The sequence below is a fragment of the Dreissena polymorpha genome, chromosome 10 (genome assembly GCF_020536995.1).
Source record: "Dreissena polymorpha isolate Duluth1 chromosome 10, UMN_Dpol_1.0, whole genome shotgun sequence".
NCBI classification, from domain to species: domain Eukaryota; kingdom Metazoa; phylum Mollusca; class Bivalvia; order Myida; family Dreissenidae; genus Dreissena; species Dreissena polymorpha.
The window spans coordinates 46,870,587-46,883,202 of record NC_068364.1 but is presented as its reverse complement, the minus strand read 5'-3'; the positions used below and the strand labels follow the sequence as shown (position 1 = coordinate 46,883,202).

At 33.5% G+C, this 12,616-nt stretch overlaps 1 long non-coding RNA gene across 1 annotated transcript; it reads right to left on the bottom strand.

Annotated features, from left to right (window-relative positions):
* Positions 1-7,086: 7,086 nt before the first annotated feature.
* Positions 7,087-9,715, bottom strand: LOC127847263 (uncharacterized). The gene is made up of 4 exons (XR_008033885.1): positions 9,665-9,715; positions 8,344-8,423; positions 7,700-7,921; positions 7,087-7,207 (listed from the first exon to the last, which is right to left on the bottom strand). It is a non-coding gene; the product is annotated as an uncharacterized LOC127847263 (long non-coding RNA).
* Between the last annotated feature and the right edge of the window lie 2,901 nt (positions 9,716-12,616).

The window sequence follows — 12,616 nt, the reverse complement described above, 5'->3', positions numbered from 1 at the left end:
GTTTTGTGACTTGGAAACCGCGTACGTGACTTCTAGTTATTGGCATTTGTATAAATTGACCAGCAGCACCATGCCTAAGACACATTCGATTTGTTGCCTGTGAGAAACTTACCATGACCGGACTTCCAGGGTTGGTAGTGATATTGTGCTTGCTGCAGTACTCAGGTAAATTTACTGGGTATTTGTTTACGTTAATTCCTTGGTTTGCTTGTGCATTTGCTTACGCTGTCATCGACTCGATATACAATCATAAAGAAAAAAAACACACTTTAATTAAGGTTGCTCCGATAGTTGGAATAGGGAAATAATAACGAAATGCGAAATCTATAGAAGTAATATTCTTCATAATATCACTTACATTTTTCATTTAATTGAATTGCTCATGCTAAACAGCAACAGCAACCATCGTGATATTTTGTGTTACCGGTTCCGCGTTCACAAAAATATTCTTTCTTCATTTCTCATATAAGACTGTGTAGTCAACTCATGTGTCAATCTGTTCTGCCAAAATTACAATGTTGTACTCAAACATCTCGTTACGATGGACCTGAACTTGCCTAGAATCGTGATACTGGTGATCTTGTGGGTTTTCGTGCGCCAAAGAGAAAATGCTAAATAAAACAAAAAATCGCCATATTACATTTAAACTATTTGTCGTTTTGACGTTTTTGAAACAACGGCAAATAAGAGCGCGATACGACAATGGCGATATTTGTCGTCCGATCTGTGGGAGCGTGCTTAGAGGAGGGCGCCAAAACGCCAACATGAAATGACGACACATGTCTTATTATTCGTATCGAAATTTACCGAAACTGAATATTTTTATCCATAATCAAAATTGTGAGTTTAGGCTACCGGTAATAACTGCGTTAAGTAAAATGTTTGAGGCTGCCTGGCTGGTCACTATTATGCCCCTGGACCCGACGTGGGTTTTCTCATTTTCCCAGAATGTATTTTGTCCTGTGTATCAATCAGTGTATAATCAACGATTTTAACAGCAATCAATGCCGGTTGCTGTTTTAAAGAACACACTGATAATGTCGTCAGAGATTCGTAACTAACGACCGCGTTGTAGAACATCGGGCCAAGATTCACCCATGGAAACCATTCGGCAAACCTATTTCGCTGTCCGAGTTATTTAAAACTCGAAACACCTGCATTAGATATGAGTCGCATAATGGGAAAACCGGGCTTAATGCATGTGCGTAAAGTGTCGTCCCAGATTATCCTTTGCAAACCGCTCATGCATTAAAGTTATAGTATGGGCATTTTTCACTGATGAATTGAGCTGAAAAGAATTAACAGGTCAAAAGAGTAATTTAAAATATGGTTACTGACCAATTATCTGCAACTCATCTTGCTTCCAGTTGTAATATATATATATTATATTCGATATTTTACATGACTGGTAAGTCCTCTAAGCCGAAATGATCCGTAAAACAAAATAGTGTCTTTGTGTCGTATGAACGAATCTGCACTAAATACTCAATTTAGATTCACGTCGTAAATCGAATTTTTTCTGTCGTCAGTTGTCAAAACAAAAGTACGGTTGATATTCAAATGCATTATTTTTTCTTTTTCCGGGATATTGTTTTAGTATGCTGATGCTGCATTAACATATATGAGTGTATATGAAGTGAAAAACACCAAAAATAAACAACGGTTGCGATAGACACCTATAAACTGTTAGATGCCCATAATATCACTTTAAGCCATGTTTTCCTTTCATGCGACCCTATTATATCTATATCTCAGCTGTCACGAAATGCTTACCAGTAAGTACTGCATCAGCACAATTCATTTAAAAAACAAAATGAGCCTCGCTCTGGGGAAACAGGGCTACGCATGTGCATGTCCTTTCAGCGCAGTGGTTGGTATACACGCTTCTCACCAAGGCGATCCGGGTTCAATCACAGACTCATTTTTGGCATAACGCGAGTGATTTAGTTTCTTTACTATAGTGTTATATAATGCAGAACTGTTTGATAGACTTAAGAACATGATATTGAAGCGATAGATGCGGAATGTCATGTCCGTAACATTTGAAACATAACCTTGTTTGAAAAAAAACAACTTTAAAATAAAACAAACAGATGTTTAAATCTATATGCATATGACCACGCTGATAACGAATTCGTTGGAATGTTTAAGATATCTAAAGCCGCTCAAAAGTGATCATTAAAAAAAAATAAAAAAAATACATATGTATCATATAATACAATTTTTTTTATTTTTTATTTTTAATAAAACATAAACAGTTTATAGTGTTGTATAAAAGTTTGAAAAAAAAAGAAAAAAAAGTTATAATCAAAACATATTTTGCATTAAGCACCCTTTTCCAACTGAAGTCCAATTTACGTGCACAATTGAAATACGCTCGCTCGCTCTCTCGTTCGCTCCATCAAAATCAAACAATAAGATAGTGAAATCTAAATGAATTTGACTCGCTGAATCCGAATCCGTTGTTAATTTTCCGATATCTTGCCCGAAAAAGAATTATTGAGTTTAAATGGTAAAATTCGATAAGCATGCAGCACACTTTTAACAGAAGCTCAAAATCCAGTATACCTTAAATTCCAGTGAAATAAAACAATCAGATAGTCCAATCGATGTGATTTTGTCCACCTGAACCCGATTCCGGTGCTACATTTCCGATATATTGAACCGTTAAAGAATTATTGATGTTAAATGGTGCATTTCGATAAGAATGCAGCAACCTTTTAAAGGGGCTTGTTCACACTTTGATAAATTGACAAAATTGAAAAAAAATGTTTCGGATTTGCAAATTTTCATTGTAGTTATGATATTTGCTTTAAAAAAAATACCAAATTGTTTCCATGCTCTAAAATTTCCATTAAATGCAACTTTTGACGATTTGAAAAATTGAAAATTATAAAGCGTCTCAAACGCGAAATCAGTTATTTTTAGTCAGAAATTGTGAATGGGATCCCAACTAGTATACCAGAATGCAGCCTGCGCATGCGCGCTGCGCTTATCCGCTTTTGGTTTACAAACAATGCATCTCATTTCTGGGATCGAAAATATAAAAAAAGAGAAACAAAAGCCGGAGCCAGCGACATCGCTCGAATTTATTCAATCTTGGCGACAAGACTGAGTGTTTGCAGAACCATAGGAGTATCGTTGGAAGAGACGAAGACAGGGTAATGGCTTAAACACACGAATTGTAAGTCATATTTTAGAAGCTACGTTTAGTTTTTGGCAAGTGTTGCCTGTTTACAAAGGAATTTTAGCAAAAGTTTGGATAGGTATTTAGTTTTATTGTATGGATATTTTACTCTGCAACGAAACCAGATATGCACTGATAACATAATTTGTTCATTGCGCGTTTTAAAATAAGCCTTTATGCCCCTATGCCAAGATGTTCGTATCAATTTAATGAATTCGTTATAACTTATAAGGAACACACCAACACAAGTCAAATGAAGCATGAAATTAATGATAAATGAAGAATTATGAATGATTTATTTATTCGGTATATATTATATTATAAAATATACTGGTATGCAAATGTATATGTTATATTATGTAATCAATTATCATGATATGATTATATGATTATACAGTTTATTCCCTGATTTTAACATCAATTTTGTTTTTTCTTTAAATTGATATGTGATCAATTTTATAATCTAATACAAACCTTCTTTTTAAGGTATTTAGGAAGACGTGCCGGCCAAACTATTGCAAGTTGGACTGTTCAGCATAATGTTAGAACAACAAACTCTTCACCTATGCACGGTCATCAGCCCCCGCCAGGTCCTGGCCTGTCATTTGTGTCACAGGGAAGTACCACACCTGGTCATGTGTCAGGAATTGGAGAGATAACAGCTTACTTAGAGTATGCAAACAACCCTGTCTTAGCATATTTTAATTGATAAAATAATATATTTATATTCAATAAGATTCTATGTGCTTCCAAAAGTTCATTGGTAATATAATTGCTTTATCATTTTTTTACCAGAAACTTTTTATGTTATGAAAACCAGAGGATATCCGATAGCTGGTTTGTTTTCTGAACCGTTCAGATAACTTGCACGGTGATTGGTCATGAAATTATTTCAATGCCATTCTCCTCCAATCTCTAGTTGTACAGTAATTGTCAGTTAGTGACTCAAGTATGATAACTTCATCATATAATAAGCTCACACTGGTGAATCAAGAAGCCAAGAAAAGTATTGGTAGGTTCATAAGTTTATACTGGTGAATCAAGTAGCCCAGAAAAGTATTGATAGGTTCATAAGTTAATACTGGTGAATCAAGTAGCCCAGAAAAGTATTGGTAGGTTCATAAGTTAATACTGGTGAATCAACTAGCCCAGAAAAGTATTGGTAGGTTAATAAGTTAATACTGGTGAATCAAGTAGCCCAGAAAAGTATTGGTAGGTTCATAAGTTAATTCTGGTGAATCAAGTAGCCCAAAAAAGTATTGGTATGTTACCTGATTGGCATGATATGAATAAAATAATGTTTAAAATAGCAAACAATTTCATGATAAGTTTTAGTGTACATTTCAAAATTACAAATATGCTTATACAATTATGTTATTTCAGAGTAAATTGAAGGAAGCCAACAATTGGACGGTGGTGCCAATCAATGAAAAGAAGGGATACACGTACATGCACTGAGTACACAGAGATCATCAAGGAAAAAACCCTTCGATCAAAGTTCCTTTTTGATTCAGCTTATCCAAAGCTGATTGCCTCTACAATTGCCCGTTATATATCCACCTGCGGCTAATGAGCAGCTGCAATATCCAATAGGTCAAGGGTAAGCAACCCGGCAACAATATGAAGATTTACTCATACAAATTGGTACATGGTGTATGTAACTATGTTGTTTTAACTAACTTCAACATACCATTATTATGAATTAAAAAATTGACAAAGCTGAAATCAATGATAACTGATTATGGGTAGGAACATGTTGTGTGAATTTGGCAGCATGGTTTTATAGGATGTATACCATTGAGTATAAAAGTGCATGTGTGACCCTTGCTGTTTTTTCAGTCAGAAGATGACTTTAGTATTTGAAATGATGCTTGAATTTATTTGTGTAATATGAAGGCGTGACCAAATGTGTGACATTATGGTCGACTGTCCTGTCATCATCATGGTGATAAAATGTGATTTTAATAAGTGAACTGCTTATAAACATAGGGCAGAAATATCATTGATAAAATACTGATGAACATAGCATACAAGTGCCCTGAAATGCCATGAGAATATGTATTTGAGTTTTAAGTGTGTACGGTATTGTGAATTTTGTAATAAAAATATAGGATCCAAAGTATTCAATCATAGATTACTCTGAAAAAGAAGAATAAGTAAAAAACTTGTCTGGCAAATAACTACATAAACAATGGGCCAAGTTCCAGATTTTTTTGTCGCAAGTCAAGACCATTAACAGAAATTGTTGACTCTTATAGGTGTTATGTATCATGATTTGTGTTAAGTTTTTTATGGGAGACCCATGATCAAACATGGTGAATTAATTGTTTTGTTATTACAATAGAGGATCCAAAGTATTTGATCATAGGTCACTCTGAAACAGAAGAATTTGTGAAAACCTTGTCTGGCAAATAGCTAAATAAACACTGGGCTCAGCATTTTCCTGTTTTTTGTCACAAGTAAAGACTATGAAAAGGAATTATTGACTCTTTTAGGTATAAGCTACCATAGTCAATGTTGAGTGCGTGCTGCACACCACATTTGTTTATGTTCCATTAACAATGACATCAAAGCACAATGCTATATATAGATTATGTATTGTTTTCCATTGTTTATCAGTCTATAAACAACCATTTATTGTAATAGCCTTACATAAACTGTCATAAAGATGATAAAGTGCTGTTTTTCCTTAAATAAAAAATTGGTGGAATTCAGAAATAATTTGATCTGTCAAATGTTGAAAGTTGGAAACATTTATTCAAAATGTTATCAATTATAGTTTTGTTTCATGAATATAGAGTATTATGTTTTGTGTTCATTATGTTATGGATTTTGTTGTTTTGTTTTAATAAATAACATGAAGAAATAAGAAGCTAGTTTGTTCAATTTTGATTTATTATTACATGTATATTACACAGCAAAACATTACCGCAAGAATGTTAAGTGAACACCTTATTATAATACATGTTGAGTTCAACACTGAACAAAAGAATATGCATCAATTAAAAACGACTCATAATACATTATTATATAAAACTGCATCATGATTCAAAAGTTAAAGAACATATAGACAGCTAAAACCTAAATAGGTGAGCCTTGCCCTGGGAAAATAGGGCTTAATGCATGTGCGTAAATTGTCGTACGAGATTAACATGTGCTGATCATACCAATCAGGCAGACAATTGCTGCTATATTTTATTTTTTGTTGAAAGGGAGAGAGAAAATCCAGATAAGGCGGAAAGTGTTGCCCCTGATTAGCCTGTGCAGTCTGCACAGCCTAATCTTGGACAACCTTAAGTACATGCATTAAACCCCCTTTTCCAAGAGCGAGGCTCAAATATAAATTAAATGATTGATTAAGTCTTCCACATAACATCTTTTAAGAAACTTTCAGTAAAACATGTTTATTTGATGACAGGCACGGCAAAATCAGTAGTAAATTCATAGTATTAATTTGTGTTACATTATAATACTTACATATTGTTGCTGGTTATAAATGTGGAAAAAGTTTGAATATGCATTGCTAAAATACATGTTAATTTTCTAAAAACTGCCCCTTTTATTTAAGGAATACTGTATGTATGCCCCTGTAATATTTCTGACAAAAGAACAAGATAAATAAATAATGATTAATAGAACAGTAAACTTGGTTTTCATTTTGTATACAAAGGATAATTATGTTCTTATTATTTACACTATATTGAAAGAAATAAGATTACATCATTTAATAAAGAATGCATTACTGAAGCTTCAAATTTAAAACAACCGTTTATCCACTTAAATGTTGCAAGCATTCTTAAACAACAAGACTAAAAAAGCTGTTAACAATAATTTTATTAACTACTTCCTTTCAAAAAAAGGCAGGTACAGTTGTGTTGTCGTCCCGTTGAAGGTGTTCATGTATCCAAAGGATGTACTGTGATCAATATGTGTCCTCCACATGTTCAGTGCCAACACGTTGTTCCGAAACGTTTCCTGGATAAGGAGGGTGAGAGGATCAGTCACCACTTAACCCTTTTTCTGAAAATTATGAACACATAAAAAACTCAAAACCCCTTGCTAAATCTATATATATATATATATATATATATATATATATATATATATATATATATATATATATATATATATATATATATATATATACTAGCTGTTATTGTCCAACTTTTAAGATGCAGGAACATAATGGCCACTGTTTCGACAGTAAATGAGTTAAATTTTCTACACTTTTAATTTTAAGCTGAGACAATTACATGAGTAGTTTTACGTGGTCTATATTCATATTACAAGCAACAATAATTGATAAAGATAAAATGCATTACTAATTCGGTTAAACAGGCCCACAGACAAATAAAATATTTGATATAGATAAAATGCATTAATAATTCCGTTAAACAGTCCACAGAAAAATAACATATTTGAAATAGATAAAGTGCATTATTAATTCTGTTAAACAGGTCCACAGAAAAATAAACATGAAAAATGGGTCATATTCAACAACAGTAAACATACTGGTCTCTGGCTTGTACAGTATTGTCAGGCCATGCCACAATAAAGCTTGTCTTCATCATGTTCTCCCAAATGGACAATTCTTGCAAACACATCATCATGGTTAGCTTGAGGATGGTCCCAGCTGGGCCAGGACAGGCTGTCAGTGATAACTGTTGACTGTCTGGCAGCAATTTCCGTCAACAGCTCCTATGCTTCCGTATAAGTAAGGTGGTCTATGATATCCTTGAAAAGACATTTCTGCATTTAACAATAAATGTTTTGAACATAAAGCTAAGAATTTGACACAAGATGTAGCTACATGTACATATAGAATTTTTTATTTTTCATGACACCATTTTTTAACATTCCTGTCAGATTTTTTTGTAAAATTTCAATATTCACCTAGTGTAGTGTAGGATCATTTTTTTAAATTCTTTGCTCATGTAGCAACACAGTTTTACATACAAAGACTTTGTTTTATATATCAACAATTAGTGCGTTGAACTGTGTTTTTTTCTGTTTCCATTCAAGAATATTGTGAAATGACATAAAAAAAAAATTAATGAAATCTCAACTTGCCTGAATATCTGAAAACATTATCTACAAATTATTTCAATATTCTCAAATGAAATCAACAGAAAAAAAATGCAGCTACATAAGTATACCTTTTCTGTTTCTTGTACCAAAGTGACAAAATCCAGTGATCCCTTCTTCATAAACTTCTTGGTTTAATTATGGTTGTATCCTATTGAAAAAGTAAATACACAATTTAAACCACTTTTTAAAACTATTTATGGTCTCTATTAAAAAAGTGAGTTGTAAATATGTGGTATTATTATCTAATAAGTTTTCTTCAACATTCAGGAAATCAAATCTTGAGGATATTCAAAACAATTGAAAAAAGAGGAATATCCAGAATATTCTTGGCTTTTACAAATATAATGATACATGCATTTCAGATGACCTGTATTTGATTTATTCAAAATACAATGTACTGTTGAAATACACATTTATCAAAATACATACGTGCTTTGCTAAATTAACAAAGAATATAAAGATAAAATACTTTAAATAAAGAAACAATAAGATGCACGAAAATAAATTGGGGCGAGTTGTCTCTTGGTTGGAGCGAGTGAAAATATCTTTGATGCGAGTTTGTTTTGGGGCAAGTTGGTATTGGGGCAAGTTGTCTGGCGCCAGATACATGCATTTGATGCCATGAATTACTAAACTGTGTTACTATTTTCAAAAATATTTTGGTTATTCAGTTTATTTATTAAATAGCTGTGCAGAAGAAACTGATATAAATACATTAACCCTTTGCATGCTGGGAAATTTGTCATCTGCTAAATGTCATCCGCTGAATTTCTAAAATTAGCCATTTCTTCGATTTTTTTTCAAAGAATACTATTAGAATAGCAAACAGTTTGGATCCTGATGAGACGCCACGTTCTGTGGCGTCTCATCTGGAACCAAACTGTTTGCAAAGGCCTTCAAAATTTGGTTCCAGCGCTTAAAGGGTTAACTATGAGTTTTGGGTTTAAATTAATAAACTACCAGTACCATTCTAATGCATTTTAGTTAATAATAAATGTCATTGTCATATAACACACAATAATGAATATGTCAATAAATGAGCAGGATCTTGAATTGCCTGCCAACAAATTATGTTGTCACTGTCAGTTATGAGGAAAGAAAAAGATACTGTACTGTTTAAATGATCTCAGTACTCCAAGGCTAATGATAAATTTAATTTATTTGCGCGAATACTAAAGTTAATTCTGTATTCAACTTGGCTTTTTATTTTAGTCTCTGTCTGTAACTCAAGTGTAAACGAGAGAATCAGTATTTTCGCGTTCTGTGATGTATATGCATATACTTATGTAACGAAAACGAATCATTTTATCAGTTATACTATTTTAATCTACTTTTACAAAAAGAAAATCATACGCACTATTGAGTTTTACAATAAAAAACATATTTTACCTTCTTCTTCCGTGTTTGACAATACAGATTCCGCCATATTTGTTGTTGTTGTGACAATGCGTGTTTATATTTAAATTAACATTTAAAATCTATATTTAGTCGGGGAAAAAACCGATCCAAGGGTCAGTGGTTCGAGCCTTGGTGCGGCTTACTTTTTTCTTTCTTATTTTAACTTTATTTTTGTTTTATACTGGAGCACGTTATTTGCAATGTTTAAATTTATTAATTTAAAGCATTAAATGAAAAACTTCAAAAAAAATGCAATTTAAGTGTGAACAAGCCCCTTTAAAGTAACATTACTACTCAAAATCAACGAAAATTTCGTACACTATTTCGTAAAATTAACTTAATCAATTAAACATCAGTGTTCCTTGTGGCAATTGCCGAAATTTCAGCGCCAGGTATGGTAAAATACATGTGTGTAGATACCAAATGCTCGTTTTTATTATTTAATCTCCCGCAACGATATTTATTCATACGACACATGAACACTAACATGGTGTTCGTGGGTCGTATGAATAGATATATTCGCGGGAATAATGCCTTAATAGAAAATAATACGTTTTAAATAGATGCATACTAATCACTCATTTAGTCAGTCAATCACTCAGTCAGTCAGTCACTCACTAAAACACTCACTTACAGTCAGTCACACACTCAGTCAGTCACTCAATCACAAAGTCACTCACTCAGTCCATCAGTCATTTAGTTTCGCGGATCAATATTTGGGTATTAGTTATCTCTTATTTTGGAAATAAATTGATCCAATTGAGAAGGGTGGGAGAGTCCACTGTGCATAAATGGGTTAAGCAATAAGGCGTCTGCTGGTCCAGAGTGCGGTGATCTGTGTTCGCTTTATCCGCTTTGAATCCGTAGAGTACATGACTGTTTTTTAAATCCAGTTGGGCGGGGATCAATTGATTTATTATAAAGAGTTTATTGATTTATTTGATACTTTTAACGGAATATCATGTACTTAAACAACAGTTATATTAAATATTTAATTGTGTATTGGATAACATAAGTATTTTTTGACAAGCAAAGTCGGAAGGATAAATTTAATGAAAATTTATCTTCACTGTCTTTGGTAGAAGTACTTACGTACTAGCCAAATAGATGTATGATTGTTTTGTGCGCTTCATTTTGTTTTGAAATTTCTTAGATAAGTAAGATCATTTGCATCGTAAAATGGAATGCATATGTTGTGGTGATATGAGATGTAAAACGAGTTTACTATCCATATGATATTAAGTTAAACGAGTTCAGAAATTTTGTAATAATTGCGCCAGCCTTTGCGAGCTTAGGGACGAATTTTCTTGGAAAAATTAGATACTCTGTAATGACTTCTACTTTGTGTGGCCTTCCCTTTTACAATCATTACCCATGGTAATGCTCCACACGGTGTTATTTGCCAATGTTCTGGTAATAACGCCTAACGTGTTTTATTGGCTATTTTCGTGATAGAATATTATACAGTATTATTTAATTTTTAAATCAAATTATAGTTAATAAAGATGATACCTCACGAAATAATACTAAATCGACGATTGAATTCAAGTATATTTAGATTAATAGTGACAACATAATTACGGCACTAAAACTGACCAAAGTTTTCCATGCGACTATATTTTCGCGAAAGAGGCCACCCTGTCCCTTTTCAGGAATCCCTAAACAACAGTGTGGGAAGACTGCATGATATGTGATAAACTTCTTGGCTAGCGCGTGATTTAATGTAACGTTCACTTAAAAGTAAAAAAGAGGCGTGTTAAAAGTGTCTTATTGTATACTCTATTTTGAAAAAAATAATAGGCCTGTGTTGCGGGAAATAGGTACTATCTGTAAGCCTGTATCACAGTATTTGATAGGTTACTCCTTCGTGACCAGAAAGCAGCAGTATTACAGTCATATTGTCGGCTCAAGTTCTACTTAAAAGTAGCGCGGGTACTCCTTAAGTATAAAATATACCAAAAGTACCACGGAGTATGTCCGGTTGTCTTTAAGCGTATTTTCCTCAACCGGGGTACATTCAAGTATACTAAAGGGCCACCGAGTAACTTGTATGTGGTATCTGAGCCGACAACAACCAAATGAGCAACAGTATTGCAGTGATATCGCGTTGAACAGCTTATCTCTTCACAAATCTGACATTTTTTTCAGTAACGGAATACTGAACTTATTAATTTCAAATCTTACTTTTAAGCCATTTATGCCTAGTGGACTCTCCCATCCTTCTAAATTGGATCAATTTATTTCCAAAATTAGTGATGTCTAGTATATTTATTTCTATATTTAGAATATTTCTTACAAAAATTACTTTAAGCAAACAGCGAAGACTGATGAGACGCCGCATCATGCGGCGTCTCATCTGGGTCTACGCTGTTTGCCAAGGCCTTTTATCTAGACGCTTGGCATAAATGGGTTAAAGGAGTGTTACAAGGGGAAAATTGATGTATAATCATTTAAAGACAAATACACACATGGGCCCGGAACGAAACCGCGATCCTCGTATTTGTAGCGTGCCCTGTACATTCGGGAGGTCATTGAGGTCGCCGTGGGGTAATGGATAAGGTGTCTGCCTAGCGACCGGGTGGTTATGGGCTCGATCCCCACTGTGGGAGCGTTCTTTAGATTTCCCCAAAGACATATATTGTATATTATATAGACAAGTATTGGTTCTAGGCCCAGGAAACGGACTCGAGAGCGTTTCAATAAGATTTAGACTTTCGATGCAATCAAGCTAAAATAAATAGGTTTAAACTAAACTACACTCGGGAATTGAGGCATATTTATGATACGTTTGTATTCGAAAAGCAGACAACGTTTGTTTTGCAGGATGTATCTTTAACTTTACACAAATAATAAAATATGTAGTAAAAGAGTAAGTATTTCAGTCACAACATCGTATTCGTGACGTCATTGGTGACATAAACACACTGGCGAAGTAATAACAGG